Here is a 19845-nt window from a genome sequence, read left to right as displayed (position 1 = left end):
TTGGATAGACATTTGCAACACTACTCCACTGCTCATGAAGCTTTCTCCCTAAAGGTGGGAACTGGGGGCTCAAGGTGAATGGTAAAGCGTGGGAACACATGCTCATAAGCGGTCAAATAAAAGACACAGCGCAACATCATCAAAGTACCAATTACCGTCTACCTTTTCCCCCATTTCTCCTCCTCCTCTGGTAAACCTCAATCAGGACATCAAGACTTTTTCTTTTTTTTTGAAAGTCTTCAACTCCTTAAAAAAATTTTTATTATTATTATTTTTTGAGAGAGATGCAGACAGAGACACACACACAGAAACACCAGAGCACTGCTCATCTCTGGCTTATGGGGTGCGGGGGATTGAACCTGGGATTTAGGAGTTTTTGGCATGAGTCTGTTTGCATAACCTTTATGCTATCTCCCCCCCCCCCTGCCCTTTTTTTTCTTTAACTGCTCAGCTCTGGTTTATGGTGGTGCCAGCGATTCAACCAGAGACTTTGGATTATCAGGCATTAAAGTATTTCGCATAACCATTCTGCTATCTCTCCTGGCCTCTGCATCAGGATTCTAGGGTTTGTTTTGGTTTTGAAGAAAGTTTGAGCAGGGTAGAGAGCATAATGATTATGCAAATAGACTCTCATGCCTAAGGCTCCAAAGTCCCAGGTTCAATCCCCTGCATCACCATATATCAGAGCTAAGCAGTGCTCTGGTTTTAAAAAAAAATTTCTTATTGTTCAGAGTTAGATGTGATGAATCTTTCACAATATGAAAAAGAAAACTAAGAATTTAAGTGACAGATTTATGATCATGTTGAGCATATTTCATCTGAATTAAATTAATATTAATTTTCTAGATTTTGTTTGAAGTTTATAATTACTAGGCCCCTTTCATTTCTAAAGTGGCATATATTACTGTCATTATTCTCTAGAAGGCTGATCAGAGGCAGAGTTAATGTTAGGTTCTCAGCAATAACTACTTATATCACAAGGCTGGGTACTGTACTAACATCTTTTTGAAATTTAATAAAAGCACTAATAGTGATGTTTATGTTGTATTTCTTAATACAGGGACTCTAGGGAGCTCTAAAAATACAGAAAATATACAAAAGGAAAATTTTCTCTTTTGTATTTTTCTCTGTGATTGATTTTACTAAATAACTTGCCATTCCCCATAGCCTCAGCTTAGTTTCTAGAAAAAAACAAAAACAAAAAACAAACAAGCAAAAACTAGAGGTGGTAGTTTCAGTTAGGCCTAAATAGAGAATTTAAAAACCCACTTGCACTTTTCTCATATTGCCACTCGGTTTAAAGCAAATATTATAAATAACAGTGACAGTCTACCCCGTGGATGCAAAGGAATGTTTTGTAAACTAGATTATTTCTTTTTGTCTGGGGGGGGGCACCAAAAAGAAGATGGAATTAAAAACTGCAAAGGAAGGACAAAAGTGGATACACAAAACCAACCACCGTTGCCAAAAAAGCAAAAGTGAAAAATTCTTGTACCTGAAGAAAACACCCAACATTTCACACCAGAGCAGAGGAAGCAAACCGAGGAAAGCAGAGTGGAGAGGGTGGGGGTGGACAGGCTAAAAATACAGAGATCTCAGTGGGGGAAGCAAACAGCGGTGCTTTTCTCTCTTGGCACCTGAGAACTGGAGCTCCAAAAGGGGGCAAAGGTCGGCGCCCGCGGGTGCAGGAGCGGACCGGCCCTGGGCCTTGCGCCAGCGTGAGGCTTGGCAGCGCGCGGGCCGGGTCTGTGGCTAGGCCGCCGCGGGTCCCTTTGTCTCCCGGCGCCGGGGCGCGCGGAGGGGCGACGAGCCACGTGCCCGCCGGGGCCTTGGCGCCCGGAGTCCAACAGTCCAACGCTGGCGACTCTCCCGGACGCCCCTCCGGACTCAGCCCCACACCCCGCGGCGCCCCTATTCCCTCCCCTCCTCTCCCCTCCCCATCGCCTGCTGGTGTGACCTTGTCTTTTCTGGATCTGCCTTCCTGGGGCTTGGGTGAGCAGGGCGAGAAAGCAGTGTTTTACCGCGGATCCCCGGTTGCCTTTCTTACTCCCCCTCCCCCCAAAATAAAGTCAACCGCGACACATTAAAATAAAACAGAAAAATCAAAGGCTCGTCCCTCCAAGTGACCCCAAGACCGGAGGCCGGGGCAAGGCGACAGGCTTTCTCCTGCGAGCCGCGGGGTGGGGACGGGGCCTGGCCGGGCCTCGCTCTCCCGGGCAGGCGGCCGGCCGGAGAGGCGGGAGAGCCGGCGGGCAAGGGTCGCCGGGGGCGGGCCGAGGCGCCATGGCGGCGTGAGGGGACGAGCCGGAGGTCGTGGCGGAGAGCCGGCGGGTGTGTGTGTACGGGGGGTGGGGGCCGGGGGGCGGAGGGAAGCCATCCACCTGGGCGACGTGGCAGCCATTCCCCACTCCCCGACACCCCTCCCCATTCGGCCGCCCACCCGCCCTCTCGCGGCTGGCGGCGGCCAGGCTGCTCTTCCCAGGCCGGACGGAGAGCGGCAGTGTCTCCCCGCCGGGCGCTCGGCGCGCGTCTCCCCCCGCGGCGGCCGCCGCTCACCCGCTCAGCGCCGCGCCGGAGAGCGCAGCGGCGGCGGCGGGAAAGGGCCGCGGACCCGCGTCGCGCACTCGACGACGCGGCCCGGGGCCTCGACGCCCTCGGCTCGCTCCGGGAGCAGGTAAAGGCGGCGGCCGGGAACAGGCAGGGCGGGCTAGGGGGGCGGTGAGGGTCTGGGGGAGCGGGGATCTGGGGTGGCGAGTCGAAGTGGAGGGCCAGGGACAGAGGCGGGTGGCGCTGCGATCGAAACCCAAAGCCCCCGGGCGCGGGCTGCTTGCAGTTCGGCCCGCGGGCCGGGCGGCCGGGACCGAAGGGAAGTGAGGCGCGGGCGAGAGGCGGGCCCTGGCGCGTCGCCCGAGGCCGGGCGAAGGCGGGGGCCTCGGCCTCCCGGTCCCTGGCGGGCCTCCAGGCCCCAGACACACCCCTCTACCCGCCCCCCCCCCCCCACTCCGAGGCTCCTTCCCTTTGGGTGACTGCCTGCTGGGACTTGAGCCGGAGTCTGTCCGAGCGTCTTCGGCGTGACCCCGGCAGAGCCTTCTCGGAACTTGAGGCCACCTTCCCGAGCACGTATTCCTAGCAAAGCCGTTTATTTACCCACTTTTCGGATCCCAACACAAGCCCTCACCCCATGAGCTCCGGGCCGGGGTCCATCGGGGGCGGGCGGGGGGCGGATCGGCTCCTCTCCTCCGGGTCTGTGCTGATCCCCCCCCATCCTCCGCCGCAACTTTGCGCCCCACTGCGACCTCACTTGAACCCCACTGTCATCCGAGCCCTCTCCGACATGTCCTCTTGGAAACTGGTCTCTGCTAGAGTGAGTCATTTTACAAGGGGTGGTGGTGGGGGGAGGCACGTTATTATTCCTTATGCTCTTTTTATGCGTGTATGTGCTTTCCCTCATAGAGGGAACTAGAGCGATGAAAAAAAAATCAATATAGATATCCAGATCACGTTCATCTAGGGCTTAAAAAAAAAAAAAGGCAAGCAGCTTCCTTTGGGTCGCAGGCTCGGAAGCGGGATCGGGTCTCTGTGGCATGGGCAGGTTTGTACACATTCTCGCCATGCAGTGGTTGTAATGTCTCCATAGCACAGTGCTGACACGAAGGCGGGATTGGCGGAGCTTTTTTCTACTCGAGATCTTTAAGCCAATCAGGAAGCGCTGCTTGCCTGGAGACTGGATAACTCAGAGGCGCTGGAGATTGATTGGTGGAGCAAAGCAGAAAATCCTGGCTCCTCTGAAAACAATGACTGATTTGTAGCTTACTTCACTTCTCCTCCTTTTGTTATTTATTTATTTATTTATTTATTTATTTATTTATTACATAGGTTGTCTTTTCATCTCCACGTCAGCCTTTTCGTGCCTGTTCATGATCCATGTTGTTCTCTCAAACACTCATCTCTCTTTTGTAACTCGTTCTGATTCCCCCCTTCTTGCAATCTTCAGTGAAAGTGCCCTAACGCATATTAAGAGCTGTCAATGCTCTGTTTTGATATGCCTAGCTTCTTTTCTAACACTGCGTATTTTCAAAAGGTCACAAATTGAAGCAATTCTTAGTTTTTATTCCAGAGCCTTTATTATTATCTAAGAGGCTGTGCTAGGAAGGGGGTGCTGCAGTGATAAAGATGGTGGGGATAATGGGAAAAGAAACGCATGCTTTCCAACAGTGAAGCAACAATTTAATTCACACAAAAAAGACGTATAAAATAACAGTAGTTAAAAAAAAACAGTACCAATCAGAGCACGGTGCTTAATGAATGCCAGTTTGTTTACTTGTTGATTTCAGTTGCTTTGAAAAGGGGAGAATAAAGAGGAGTATTAGGCTTCATAGAAAAGAGGTAAGGTGAGGGAGATAGAATAATGGTTTTGCAGAGAGACTCATTGGATCCCTAAAGTCCCAGGTTCAGTCCCCCGCACCACCGTAAGCCAGAGTTTAGCAGCGCTCCAGTAAAACAAAAACAAAGAATTTATAGTATTCTTGTACACAGCACAAAGTCTAATACATAATACTCTAGGCACTTATATTCTGGTACTAACTACCTGATGATTTTCCTTTTAGAATTTTAAAAAATATTTATTTTCCCTTTTGTTGCCCTTGTTATAGTTATTATTGTTGTTATTGATGTCGTCATTGTTAGGACACAGAGAAATAGAGAGAGGAGGAGAAGACAGAGGGGGGAGAGAAAGATAGACACCTGCAGACCTGCTTCACTGCCTGTGAAGCGACTCCGTTGCAGGTGGGGAGCCGGGGGCTGGAACCGGGGTCTTTACTCCTGTCCTTGTGCTTAGCGCCATGTGTGCTTAAACCGCTGCACTACCGCCTACTCCCTAGAATTTTTTTTTTGCCAGAGCACTTCTCAGTTCTGGCGGGGTTAGAACCTGGCTTTGGAGCCTCAAACATGAGAATTGTTTGTATAACCATTATGCTATCTACCCTACCCCCTTTTAATTTTTTTTTTAAGAGGCTGGGGAGATAGCGTAATGAATATGCAAATAGACTTTAATGTCTGAGGTGCCTGGTTCAGTCCCCAGCACACTACAAACCAGAGCTGAGCGGAGTTCTGGGAAAATAAAGAATAGAGAGGTAGGCAGTGGTCCGGGAGGTGGCGCAGTTGATAGGGCATCAAATTCTTGAGCATGAGGTCCTGAGTTCAATCCCCGGCAGCACATGTACCTGGGTGATGCCTGGTTCTTTCTCTCTCCTCCTATGTTTCTCATTAATAAATAAATAAATAAAGTGTTAAAAAAATAAAATATTAAAAAAAAAAAAAGAGGTAGGCAGTCTGGGAAGTTGTGCAGCTAAGTTGGTAGAACAATGGACCCAGAAGCATGAAGTCTTGAATTTTATTCTTGCCACCTTATTATGTCATAGTGATACTCTGTCTCTGTCTATTATCTCTCTCTCTCTCTTTTTTTTTAATGAAAGAGAGCAAATGAATGAAAGACTCCTGCAACACTGCACTTGAAGCTTCCACCCTGCTGCTGGGCACCAAAGCCATAATTTAAAAAATCTTTTTAATTTATTTATTTGTTGGATAGAGACAGTCAGAAATTGAGAGGGAAGGGGGTGATAGAGAGAGACAGAGAGACACCTGCAGCCCTGCTTCACCACTTGTGAAGCTTTCCCCCTGCAGGTGGGGACCATCAGTGGCTCGAACCTGGGTCGTTGCGTACTGTAGCATGTGCGCTCAACCAGGTGCACCACCACCTGACCCCATTTATTTTTTTTAGAGCCTTATTTAAGATTTATTCATTTATGAATATCACAGGGTTGAGAGATAACTAGAGCATCAGTCTGGTACATGGGATGCTGGCGACTGAATTTGGGAACTCATCCTTGAGATCCCAGTGCTTTGGTCACTGAGCCACTTTCTAGGTCATTAGATTTCTTTATTGAGATATCCATATCGTTCTCTCTCTCTCTCTCTTTAAAGATTTTATTTATTTATGGAGATGGGCAGAGAAAGAGAGATGGAGAGAGAGCTAGGCGGAGAGAGAGAACACCAGACATCACTCTGGTACATGTGCTGCTGGGGATTGAACTCCGGACCTCATGCTCAAGAATTTGATGCCCTATCAACTGCACCACCTCCCAGTCCAGTGCTCTTATTTACTGTGCCACCTCCCAGACCAGACCACTCCATGTAGATCAGAGCACCCATTCAGGAACTGGGGCCCTCTTATATTTTATCTGCTAAGCCATGTTATGACTCTTAGGAAGAACCTCAGTCAGATTAATCACAAATATTTCATATGTATATGTTCTATTGCTTTTCTAATTTTATTCATTTTTATAGGCCAGAGAGAAATTTGAGGGAAAGGGGAGATAGAGAGAGGGATGGAGACACCTGCAGCCCTGCTTTGCTATTCCTGACCAAGGACTTGAACCTCTCTCCTATCTTTCTGATAAATTTTGTCTGAGAAGATGGTGTCTGAACTGAGAATAGAATTTGAAAGCTGGATTAGGGCAGAGAGTACATCCCAAACTTAAACATATATATATATATATAACTGTTAATTACATTGATCTGATCTAGGTCCATGTATACTCATATTAGCACAGGTACGATGTATTTTTTTTTTAAAGATTTTTTTTTTTTTGTTCTTGTTTATTTGAGAAATACAGGAAGAGAGAGAAAGAACCAGACATCACTCTGGCACATGTGCTGCCGGGGATTGAACGCGAGACCTCATGCTTGAGAGTCCAAAGCTTTGTCACTGCGCCACCTCCCGGACCACAACGATGTATTTTTTAATGAGGAATAGTGAAAGACAGCATCACTCTGGCACATGCAATATTGGAGATTGAGTGTTAAATGCTTTATCCACTGGTCACCTGGGTCACTAATCACAAATCTTAGAACACTACTGAGGCTGGAGTGGGGGGGTTCAACATGGTGATTATGCAAAGTATCTTTCAGGCCTGAGGCACCAAAGGTCCCAGATTCAATCTCATTGCTACCCTAAAATGGGGCTTCAAAGCGGTGAGGCAGGTCTGCAGGTGTCAATCTTTCTCTCCCCGTCTGTCTTCCCCTCCTCTCTTGATTTCTGTCTGTCCTATCCAACAATAACAATAGCAAAAACGGCAACAAAAAAATGGGAAAAACAGCTTCCAGGAGCAGTGAATTCCTGGTGCAGGCACCATCTGGTTTACTTCCTTATTGTTTTACCCCTCTGGGAGTATGGACCAAAATTCTTTTTGGGGTCTAAAAGGTCAGCTTCTGTAACTGCTACTCCTCTGGACATGGGCTTTGGCAGGTCCATCCATCCCCTGACGCTGGGGTTTTCTTCTTCAATTTTACCTAGAGCATTGCTATCTGGCTTATGGTGGTACTGGGGATTGAACTCTGGACATGGGAGCCTCAGACATGGAGTCTTTTCATGTAACCATTATACTACCTCCTTAGCACTTCCTTGTACATTTAAGTAACTTCCTACTCCCTATATTATTTTCTTAAAATATGCCTGGGTGAAATGCTGGCAGGCCATTTCAAGGAATCTTAATTGGAGAAGTCTAGAATTTATTTTGCTTGTACATGTAGATTAAGCTGGATACTTTGTGCTTTCTAAACTCACATGACTTTTAACAATTAAGAGAGTATTATATTAATTTCCATGGGGGAGTAAGCCAGAAAAACCAGTTGGCTTTTATGACTATGAATGAGTCTGGAAATAATGGGTCAAACACTCACATGGTGCTTGAGCCTGAGTACTGGCTCCGATTTAATTAAATCTCACTAGCTTGAGTGAACACTCACGTTTTTCTATTCTTTTTATTTATTTATTTTGCCTTCTGTTGCCCTTATTTATTTATTTTTATTGTTGTTGTAGTTATTATTGCTGTTGCTGATGTCATTGTTGTTAGGACAGAGAAATATAGAGAGGAGGGGAAGACAGGGAGGAGGAGAGAAAGATGAGACATTATCGCAACAAAGTAAAAGACTTTGGGGTGGGTGGGGAGAATACAGGTCCGAGAAGGATGACAGAGGACCTAGTGGGGGTTGTATTGTTATATGGGAAACTGGGGAATATTATGCATGTAGAAACTATTGTATTTACTGTTGAATGTAAAACATTAATTCCCCAATAAAGAAATTAAAACAAAAAGAAGGAAGATAAGACACCTGCAGAACTGCTTCACCGCCTGTGAAATGACTCCGCTGCAAGTGGGGAGCTGGGGCTCGAAGTGGAATCCTGAACCAGTCCTTGCGCTTTGCACCATGTGCGCTTAACCCGCCGTGCTACCCTCCGACTCCCACTTTTTTTTTTTTTTTAAAGATTATTTAGTTATCATAAAGATAGGAGAAAGAACCAGACATCACCCTGGTACATATACTGCTGGGGATTAAACTCAGGACCTCGTGCTTGAGAGTCTAATGCTTTTTCTTTCCACTGTGCCACCTCCCAGACCACCACTTAATATTTTTCTAAGTACAGATTGTATATTTATATTCTTTGACTGTCTAATTGGTTTCTTTAAAACTTTGAGCAAGACCCAATCATAAACCAGAGCTAAGTAGTGCTCTTGTCTCTGACACTTTGTCACTCGAAAATAAACAAAAATTTTGAGTAGAACCCTAATTCATTGTTATTAGTGTCTCCTCTTGAAAAATAGTTTTTGTTTGCGTTTTACCTTTTATTTCCATTGATGGTGTACTTCATTCAGGAGGTGGCACAGTGACTAACTACCACACTGGACTCTCAATCATGAGGTCCTGATTTCAGTACCCAGAAGCACATGTGCCAGGGTGATGCTCTGATTCTTTTTCTTTCTCTCCTCCTCCTCCTCTGTCTATTTCATTGCTAAGTAAAATATTGCTTTTTAATTGATTAAAATATAAAGTGTTTATACATTAATTCATTTTAATTTTCCTTTGTTATCTCTTCATACTTCAAGATCGAAGTTTCCTTGTTCTATAGACGTGATTATTAGTCTTATCTTACGTTTTATTTATTTATTTATTTATTTAGCCTTCAGGGTTATTGCTAAGGCTCCGTGCCTGCACTACAAATCCACTGCTCCTGGAGGCCATTTTTTCCCCTTTTGTTGCCCTTGTTGTTTATCGTGTTGTTATTATTGTTGTTGTTATTGCTGTCATTGTTCTTGGATAGGACAGAAAGAAATGGAGGGGAAGACAAAGAGGGGGAGAGAAAGACACCTGCACACCTGCTTCACCGCCTGTAAAGCGACCCCCCCCCCCGCAGTTGGGGAACTGGAGGCTCGACCTGGATCCTTGCGCGGGTCCGTGTACTTTGCACCATATGTGTTTAACCCGCTTGTGCTACTGCTTGGCCCCTCTAACATTTCTAAAATTCTTTTTTTTTAAAAAGATTTTTCAAAAAAACTTTATTTCATTTTGTAGGACAGAGAACTTGAGAGGGAAGGGATAGAGAGGGAGAGAGGTAAAGAGGGACTCCTGCAGCACTGCTTTACTAATTGTGAAGCTTCCCCCTGCAGGTGGGGACTAGGGGCCTGATCATGGGTCCTTGTGCAAGTTAACATGTGTATGTAACCAGATGAGCTACTGCTCAGCCCTATCTAAAATTCTTGGATTTTTAACTACCTCCCGCATCACATCTGAATTTTTTTTTTTTTAAGATTTTATTTATTTATTAATGAGACAGGAGGAGAGAGAAAGAACCAGACATCACTCTGGCACATGTGCTGCTAGGGATCGAACTCAGGACTTCATGCTTAAGAGTCCAAAGTCCTATCACTGTGCTACCTCCCTGACCACTGAACTTTTTTTTAAAAATTTTTTTTTCTTTTATTGAGGGGGTTAATGGTTTACAGTACAGTTGTTGACACATGGTTAAAATTCATCGTCTCACTATGATAGGTGTCTGCAAAACACTGTCACCCTCAGCCTAGGTCCTTTTCCCACCCCCACCCCCCCAATCCCCTCTCGCCTCCTTCCGCAGCATCCTTTGCTTTGGTGCAATACACCAAATGCAGTCCAGGTTCTACATGTTTCCCCTTTCTGGTCTTTTTTTTCATGTACTGCCCATAAATGAGATCATCCAGTATTCACCCTTCTCTATTTGGCTTAACATGATTCTTTCAGGCTCCATCCAAGATAAGGTGAAGAAAGTGAATTTATCATGTGTAACAGCTGAATACTATTCCATTGTGTATGTATCCCACAACTTTCTTAGCCACTCTTCTGTTGTTGGACACACCTAGATTGCTTCCAAGTTTGCGTTATTACAAATTGTGCTGCTATGAATATGGGTATACACAGATAGCTCTGGATGGGTGTGTCTGCTTCTTTAGCATATATTCCCAGGGGAGGGGTTGTTGGGGGTGGTAAGGAATATAAATTGGTCTAACCTCTGTGGAGAGCAGCTACTGAACCCTTTGCCTTGGGAGGGGCTTGGCTTTGAGCCCCAGCACTACCTGGGAACACCAGGTGAGGTATGTGCTCTCCTGGGTGAACTAGCTCCCATTTAGTTTGGGACCGGCATGAGTAATACTCGTTGTTCTTTTCTGAAGCAAGACTATTAAAATTAAAAAAACAACAACAAAACCCAAACAACAACAACACCTTTCATCCCTTTCTACTTTTGGGTTTATGGTTTCTTATATCTGTAGTCTTTTCACTATTTTCTCTTGTCCTTGAATCTGCTAATTTGCTTCAAGATTTAGATAGATATGCTTTGAAGTTTTTCTTATGTTTTGATTACCTTTAATATATTTCCATTTTGCATTTATTGCTACACTCAGCTATCTTCTTCCTCTCTTAGCTGAATTTTACAAAATCTTACTTTTTTTTTTTTTTTTTTTTAACTTACTGCTAGTCCTATCATTAGGTACATGTAGGTATTAACGAAAATGTTGGTAGGACTAAAGCAGATATTTAAAAATGTTGGTATGGATAAAGGAGATATTTTGTTGTTCCCCAGTTACTTTCTGTATAATTCTGTAATTTTTGAACCCAAAGCTCTTTCCTGTTAATTTGTCTTACATCATCATTCTTCACGTTTTCAAATTGTATATGCCTGATGCAAAATAGTCATCATTATTTATGTTCCTTCTCCTAAAACCCAAAATACAAAACAAATTGTGTTAATTTTTTTTTTAAATCTTTATTTTGTTTGTTGGATAGAGACAGCCAGAAATTGAGAGAAAGGGGGAGAGATAGGGAGAGAGAAAGACACCTGCAGCCCTGCTTCATCACCACTTCTGAAGTTTTCCCCCTGCAGGTGGAGACAGGGGCTTGAATTAGGGTCCTTGTGCATTGTAACATGTGCACTCAACCAGGTGCGCCACCACCTGGCCCTACAACTTGCATTTTTTCTGGGGGAGAGCTTTGGTTTATGGTGGTGTGAGAGACTGAACCTGGGACCTTAAAGCCTCAGGCACGAGAATCTGTTTGCATAACCATTACGCTATCCCCCCACCCTGAGCCTGTTCTTTAGTCACAAAAATACAGTTTTCAGGGCCAGTTTGGCGGTGCATCTGGTTAAACATACACATTACAGCATACAAGGACCTGGTTCAAGCCCCTGATTCCTCACCTACGGGAAAGCTTCAGAGTGGTGAAGCAGGGCTGCAGGTGTCTGTCTCTCCCCTTCTCTTCCCCTCCATTCTCAATTTCTCCCTGTCTCCTTTTAAGAAATAAATTAATTAAAAAAGAGAGTTTTCTAAGTTAGGGAAAAACATACTAGGTATTTTTATTTATTTATTTAAAAATATTTAATTTATTTATTAATGAGAAAGATAGGAGAGAGAGAGGACTAGACATCACTCTGGTACATGTGCTGCCGGGGATTGAATTCAGAACCTCATGCTTGAGAGTCCAATGCTTTATCCACTGTGCCACCTCCCAGACCACCATACTAGGTATTTTTATAGCTTTAGTAAAATATGTTGCTTGACAGAATAATTTCCAACTATTTCTTTTTTCTTTTCTTTTTGGCCTCCATGGTCATCGTTGGGGCTTGGTACCTGCACTCCACTGCTGCTGGAGGCCACCTTTTTGATTTTGTTGCCCTTGTTATTGTTGCTGTTATTGGCATTGTTGTTATTGCTGTTGTCACTGTTGGAAAGGACAGAGAGAAATTGAGAGAGGAGGGGAAGACAGAGAGGGGGAGAGACAGACACCTGCAGACCTGCTTCACCACTTGTAAAGCGACTCCCCCCTGCAGGTGAGCAGCCAGGGGCTCCACCTGGGATCCTTGAGCCGGTCCTTGCACTTTGTGCCATGTGCACTTAACCCGCAGTGCTACCATCCAGCCCCCATTTCTTATTTCTTTATTTGATGGTGGGTAGGGGACAACAAGGGCATCACTCTGGCTGGCACATGTGATGCTGGGGATAAAACTCAGGACTTCATGCTTAAGAGTCTAACACTTTAACCACTGTATTGCACCAAAGTAAACGACTCTGGGGTGGGTGGGTGGGTGGGGAGAATACAGGTCCATGAAGGATGATGAATGACATAGTGGGGGTTGTATTGTTAAATGGGAAACTGGGGAATGTTATGCATGAACAAACTATTGTATTTACTGTTGAATGTAAAACATTAATTCCCCAGTAAAGAAATAAATTAATAAAAAAAAAAAACCACTGTATTACCTCCCCAACTATTCTCTCTCTCTCTCTCATTTAAAGGTTTGTTTCCTTTCTTTCTTTCTTTCTTTCTTTCTTTCTTTCTTTCTTTCTTTCTTTCTTCCTCCCTTCCTTCTTTCCTTTCTCTCTCTGTTTCTCTCTTATTTTCTTCCTCCTTCCTTTTTTTTTTTTTTTTTTTTTTTTTGCCTTCAGGGTTATTGCTAGGTAGGGGAAGAGAGATAGTGACACCTGCAGACCTGCTTCACCACTCGGGAAGTGTTCTCCTTTCAGGTGGGGAGTCCTTGAACCCAGATCCTTGTGAGTGTCCTTGTGCTTCATACTATGTGTGTTTAACCAGGTGCTGCGCTACTGACCCCCCTATTTCTTTATTATTAATATGAAAAAGGAGAGATATAATCAGAGCATCACATGTAATGCTAAGGACTGAACTTGACCTCATGTATTACCTTTTTGGGCTGCTATTGATTTCTTTGTTAGAATGTTTTAGATTAAGTAATAAATTTATTTTTCTCTTGTTTTAATGAGAGAGCAAGAGGAAGATAGTGCTTAGAACACTGTTGTTCCATCCAACTGAGTGCCTCATGCATGCAAGAGATAGGCTCTACCATTGAGCTACCCTCTGAAATACAGTTTGGAATAGCCCACAGACAGACAAGTTGCTGCTTCAGTGGTCATGCAGTAGAAATTGTATGGGTAGAGATGTTCAGAAGAGCTAAGATGGGACCTTACCCATGGCTAGCCCTTCTTATACTTGCTGTCTGCTGTGGATGTGCTTCTCCATATTCTGGGACCTGGTTGCTGGCAGCATAGGCTAATGGTCACATGCCCTTCCCTTAATTAACTTGGAGCTGAGAGGATGAAGTACTATGCTTGATGTGCTCACTTATATAGCCAGAGCCTTTTAGCTGGAAACCTACCCTTATGGGGTAGGGGAAGAGAAGCAGTTTTGGGTCAGTACAATTAATAACCACTATAATTTTTTTTTCTTTTTTTGCCTTTTTTTTTGCTTCCAGGGTTATTGCTGCGGTTTAGTGCCTGCAATACGAGTACACTGTCCTGGAGGCTATTTTGTTTTGTTTTGTTTTGTTTTGTTTTGTTATTGTTGGATAGGACAGAGAGAAATTGAGAGGAGGGGAAGACAGAGCGGAGAGAAAGACAGCTTTGCACTATGTGCGCTTAACCCAGCGCACTGCCACCCCCCACCTATTATAATTCTTGAGTCACTCTGATTATAAATTTATTTTCCCAGGTACTTTATTTGTGGAAAAGTGATGCCCTTTATTATGGACCTGAGTATTCCAGGTATTGAATTGGTAAGTTCAATTACATTTTGAAATATAGGTATTACAGCCAGGGAGGTAGCTCAGTGGATAAAACACTTGTATGGAGGAACCCCATGTTCTGTCTCTGGTACTGCTATGCTAGAGTGGTATTCTGTTCTCTCAAAAAGTTTTTCTTTTTCTTTCATAATCATAATGCTATATCTCTTACCCAAGAAGCTAAATCTTTTTTTTTTTTTTTTTGGATCAAGGTTTATTTCTACTTAAAAACAATTAACAGTGGAGAGAACCAGAGCATCACTGGCATATTTGGTGCCAGGGATTGAACTCAGACCTTATGTTTACAAGCCCTAGGCTCTTGCACAATGGCACTCCCTGGGTTGCTGGGCACTGAAACTATAGAAAATGCTGGGCTTGGTTAGTATGAGTGAGAACTACCCTGATCATAATCAATTTTGGGTGCAGACAAAATCAAATTTTTATACTGCTTTTCTAGTGCAGGGATTTGAACTTACAGAATTATGATTTTGTGTCGTGCGTGTGTGTGGCACTGGGACCACAGTTTCACTGTCCCAGGCCACTTTAATTCAGACAGAGTGAGAGAAGGACACCACAACTCCAGAGGCATAGCAGTCCCTTTCTGATGCTGGGGCTTGAAACTGGGTTGTTATACTCATGGTAATGCATCCCCCTCTCTGTTGAGCTATTGCTCCAGCCTCAAATTATATTTATCAGAAGAAAGAAAAGGAAAAAAAGTAGTGATTAAGTAGGAAATGGATCTGATAGATGCATAATCTATCACCCTGGTAAGTACAGAGTACCGAGTACTTTGCACATAGTTTTTGGAACTTTTAAAAAGATAGTTCACTTAGTACAGTATCTGCATTGCTGTGCTTGCCACTGGGTTCGAGTCCCAGTACATCAGATGGAAGTACGACTGTGCTAGGGGAAGCTTTGGTCTTTTGGTATTTCTTTCTGTTTGAAAAAGTCAACCTAGAGTGGTGAAACTTATAGTATACATACAACCCCAGCAACAACCAAAAGCAAAAACAAAAGACCTAGTAAAGCTATTTTACTGTGGGATTTGGTATTTCTCATTTAGCTTACTTCTTAGAATTTCTTTTCTTTTCTAATTTTTTAAAAAATTACCTTTATTTACTGGATAGAGACAGCCAGAAATCAAGAGGGTAGGAGAAACAAAGAGAGATACCTGCAGCCCATGCTTTCCCACTTGCAAAGTTTTCCCCTGCAAGTGGGGACTGGGCGGGGGCTTGAGCACTGTAACATATGCACTCAACCAGCTGCGCCACCACCTGGCCCCCTTCTTAGAATTTCTATTTGTGATTTTCTTTACTTTTTAAAAATTATCTTTTTTTTTTTTTTTTATTGTTTTTGCCTCTAGGGCTCATGCCTTCACCCCAGTGCTCCTGGAGGCTATTTTTTCCCCCTTTGTTGTCCTGGTTGTTTTATTTTTGTTGTGGTTATTATTGTTATTATTGATGTCCTTGTTGTTGGACAGGATGGAGAGAAATGGGGAGAGGAGGGAAAGACAGAGAGGGAGGTAGAGATAGACACCTGCAGACCTGTTTCACCACTTGTGAAGCTACCTCCTCTGCAGTTGGGGAACCGGGGCTCTAACTGGGATCTTTACGCTGGTCCTTGCGCTTTGCGCCATGTGCGCTTAACCCGCTGCACTACCGCCCCGACCCCCCAAATTATCCTTATTTATTGGGTAGAGACAGCTGGAAATAGAGAGGAAAGGAGGAGAGAGACAAGATAGACACCTGCAGCACTGCTTCACCACTCATAAAGCTTTCCCCCTGCAGGTGGGAGTGGGGGCTTGAATCCTGTTCCTTGTGCGTTGTAATGTTTATGCTTAACTGAGTGTGTCAACATCTGGCCCCCTACTGTTTTGTTTTAACTCAGCCTCTCTTTGAGTAAACATTTTCTTTGCCATCTTACCTCTTTTTCTTAATAATTAAACTTCTTTTAGTTTAAAACTGTTTTAGGGCGGGGGAGATAGCATAATGGTTATGCAAGCAGACTCCTAAATCCCAGGTTCAGTCCCCTGCACCACCATAAGCCAGAGCTGAGCAGTGCTCTGGTGTTTCTCTCTGTGTCTCTGTCTGCATTTCTCTCTCTCTCAAAAAAAAAAAAAACTATTATAGTTTAAAAAAGCAAAAGCAAACAAAAAGCTGGTGGTGCCAGGATATGGCTCAGTGGTAACAAGCACATGTCTTTACCGCACCTAAAATCCTTGCTTTGATCCCAGACACTACATGGTGTTTGAATGATAGTACCAAGGGACCTCTTTGGATTGTGGGATGGTGCTTTGGTATTTCTTTCTCCACTCTTTATATATCCCACTTTCTCTCCTTTTTATCAATTTCCTTTTTTGCCTCAAAAGAAAAAAAAAAATGTAAATTGGGCCAAGGAGGTGTCTCAATGGTATCACACACACCTGAAGCCCTGGGTACATTCCCCTGTACGGCTTAAACCAAAGCAAAGCAAACCAAACAACAGCAAGCCTATGGTAAATATATACTATTCCATTTACCATTTAACCATTTTTCAAGTGTGAACTATGGTAGTGTTGATCCCCTCCCAGCTGAGCACTCAGCTGGGGATAAAACTATTTTTTTTTTTTTCTCTTATCCTATGATTTTTCTCAGTGTTTCCTTTTTTTCTTCTCTTTTTAAAATATTTATTTATTTGTTTATTTATTTTTTCTTTTTTTGCCTCCAGGGTTATTGCTGGGGCTTGGTGCCTGCACTATGAATACATGCTCCCCTTTGTTGTCCTATTTATTTATTTATTTTCCCTTTTGTTGCCCTTGTTGTTTTATTGTTGTAGTTATTGTTGTTATTAATGTCATTGTAGTTCGATAGGACAGAGAGAAATGGAGAGAGGAGGGGAAGACCGAGAGGGGGAGAGAAAGATAGACACCTGCAGACCTGCTTCACCGCTTGTGAAGCGACTCCCCTGCAGGTGGGGAGCCTGGGACTCGAACCAGGATCCTTACCCAGGTCCTTGTGCTTTGCGCCACATGCACTTAACCTGCTGCGCTACCGCCGGACTCCCTCCCTTGTTTTATCGTTGTTATTATTATTGTTGTTATTGATGTAATTGTAGTTGGATAGGTCAGAGAGTAATGTAGAAAGGAGGGGAAGACAGAGAGGGGAGAGAAAGATAGACACCTGCAGACCTGCTGCACAGCCTGTGAAGCGAACCCCCTGCAGGTGGGCGGCCCAGGGCTCCACTGGGATCCTTATGCCAGTCCTTGAGCTTCATGCCACGTGCACTTAACCCGCTGTGCTACCTCCCGATTCCCAATATTTATTTATTTATTCTCTTTTGTTGTCCTTGTTGTTTTATTGTTGTAGTTATTGTTGTTGTTGTTATTAATGTCATCATTGTTAGATAGGACAGAGAGAAATGGAGAGAGGTGGGGAAGACAGGGAGGGGGAGAGAAAAATAAACACCTGCAGACCTGCTTCACCGCCTGTGAAGAGACTCCCCTGCAGGTGGGGAGCAGGGGGCTCAAACCCAGATTCTTTTTTTTTAAATATTTATTTTATTTATTTATTCCCTTTTGTTGCCCTTGTTGTTTTGTTGTTGTAGTTATTATTGTTGTTGTTGTTGTTGGATAGGACAGAGAGAAATGGAGAGAGGAGGGGAAGACAGAGAGGGGGAGAGAAAGATAGACACCTGCAGACCTGCTTCACCGCCTGTGAAGCGACTCCCCTGCAGGTGGGGAGCCGGGGTTGGAACCGGGATCCTTATGCCGGTCCTTGTGCTTTGCACCACCTGCGCTTAACCCGCTGCGCCACCGCCCGACTCCCCTCAAACCTGGATTCTTATGCTGGTCCTTGTGCTTTGCGCTACATGGGCTTAACCCGCTGCGCTACCTCCCAACTCCCCATTGTTTCCTTTTTTTTTTTTTTTTTTTACATGCATAACATTCCCCTGATTCCCATTCAACAATACAACCCCCACTATTTCATTCATCATTTTTCATGGACCTGTATTCTCCCCACCCACCCACCCACCCCAGAGTCTTTTACTTTGGTGTAATACTCCAATTTCATTTCAGGTTCGACTTGTGTTTTCTTTTCTAATCTTGTTTTTCAACTTCGGCCTGAGAGTGAGATCATCCCATATTCATCCTTCTGTTTCTGACTTATTTCACTCAGCATGATTTTTTCAAGGTCCATCCAAGATTGGCTGAAAACGGTGAAGTCACCATTTTTTACAGCTGAGTAGTATTCCATTGTGTATATATACCACAACTTGCTCAGCCACTCATCTGTTGTTGGACACCTGGGTTGCTTCCAGGTTTTGACTATTACAAATTGTGCTGCCAAGAACATATGTGTACACAGATTTTTTTTGGATAGATATGTTGTGTTCCTTAGGATATATCCCCAGGAGAGGAATTGCAGGATCATAGGGTAGTCTATCATGTCAGATATGAGAATAGCTGTTCCTGCCCTTTTTTGTGGGCCATTGGCTTGAATGATAGTTTTCCATCCTTTCACTTTAAGTCTGTGTTTGTCTTGTTGCGTTAGGTGAGTTTCCTGTAGACAACATATTGTTGGGTTGTGTTTTCTGATCCATCTTCCTACTCTGTGTCTTTTAATAGGTGAATTCAGGCCATTCACATTTATTGATATCAAAGATTGAAGATATTTTAACGCCATTCTTGTAGAGTTTTAGAGTGTTTTGATATGTGTTCTATTTGTGGTGGTCTGGTTGTTTATAGGAGACCTTTCAGAACTTCTTTCAGGGCAGGCTTGGTGATGGTTGCTTCCTTCAACTGTTGCTTGTCTGAGAAGGTTTTGATGCTTCCATCTAGTCTGAATGACAATCTAGCAGGATATAGTATTCTTGGCTGAAAGCCTTTCTCATTGAGCACTCGATAGATATCTTGCCATTCTCTTCTGGCCTGTAGTGTTTGTATGGAGAAGTCTGCTGCTAATCTTATGGGTTTTCCTTTGTAGGTGACTCTTTGTTTTTCTCTTGCAGCCTTGAGGATCCTTTCTTTATCCTTATTCCTTTCCAATCTAAGTATGACATGTCTTGGTGTCTTTAGGTCTGGGTTAATTCTGTTTGGGACCCTCTGGGCTTCTTGAATCTTTATGTCTTTGGTGTTGTCTAGACTAGAGAAATTTTCAGCTATTATGGCCTGGAGAACGCTTTCTTCCTCCCCTTCTCTTTCTTCCTCTGGTAAGCCAATAATGCGTATATTGTTTCTTTTGAAGTCATCCCATAGGACTCTGTTGTTGTTTTCAGCATCTCTTAATCTCTTTTTGAGATCTCTTACTTCTTCTTTAGTTGTCTCTAATTCATCCTCAATCTTGCTAATTCTGTCTTCAGCCTCATTGATTCTATTCTCTCTGCCCTCTACTGCTTTCTGGAGTTCATCTATTTTGTTGCCCTGCTCTGATACTGTTTTAGCTTGTTCAGCTAGTTGCCTTCTTAGCTCAGCAATTTCAGCTTTCAGCTCTCTAATAACCATGAGATTATTAGAATTTTCTTCCATATTCTCATTTGTTGTTCCTGCAGTTCTGATTACAATTTTTTCAAATTCTTTACTCACTCCTGTTATTATTTCCTTAGCTAATGTTTGGATGTTGAACTCGTTGTTTTGTGCTTCGCCCTCTGGAGGACTTTTAGCTGGACTCTTGTCCTGGTTCGAGTCTCCATTATTTTTTCTTGTTGTTTTAACCATTTTATATAAGTTAACAGTTTTTTCAATCCCTGAGTTGGAGTTCAGTGGTGTAAAAGCCTTTTTTTTTTTTTCCCCTGTAGGCTATGGTAGCCTGAGGGCTTTTAAACTATCAATAGGCTTCTTGGCTTAATCAATGACTCCTGACCAAGAGATAAAGCAGGGTGTGGCAGAGATAATCCAGTGGTTATACAAAGAGACTTTCACAGCCCTTCAG

General features: G+C 43.7%; 1 protein-coding gene and 1 long non-coding RNA gene across 2 annotated transcripts in view; both read left to right on the top strand.

Annotated features, from left to right (window-relative positions):
* The window catches only part of LOC132537564 (uncharacterized), a 521799-nt gene that overhangs the window by 58325 nt on the left and 443629 nt on the right, over positions 1–19845 (top strand). The window lies entirely within an intron of this gene.
* Positions 2694–19845, top strand: part of N4BP2 (NEDD4 binding protein 2) — a 77280-nt gene continuing 60128 nt past the window's right edge. The window contains exons 1-2 of the mRNA XM_060187712.1: positions 2694–3364; positions 13870–13933. The gene's annotated coding sequence lies outside the window, so the exon portion shown is untranslated. The remainder of the gene's footprint in view (positions 3365–13869; positions 13934–19845) is intronic.

The sequence above is a fragment of the Erinaceus europaeus genome, chromosome 3 (assembly GCF_950295315.1).
Source record: "Erinaceus europaeus chromosome 3, mEriEur2.1, whole genome shotgun sequence".
NCBI classification, from domain to species: Eukaryota; Metazoa; Chordata; class Mammalia; order Eulipotyphla; family Erinaceidae; genus Erinaceus; species Erinaceus europaeus.
This window is presented reverse-complemented; position numbering and strand designations above follow the sequence as displayed.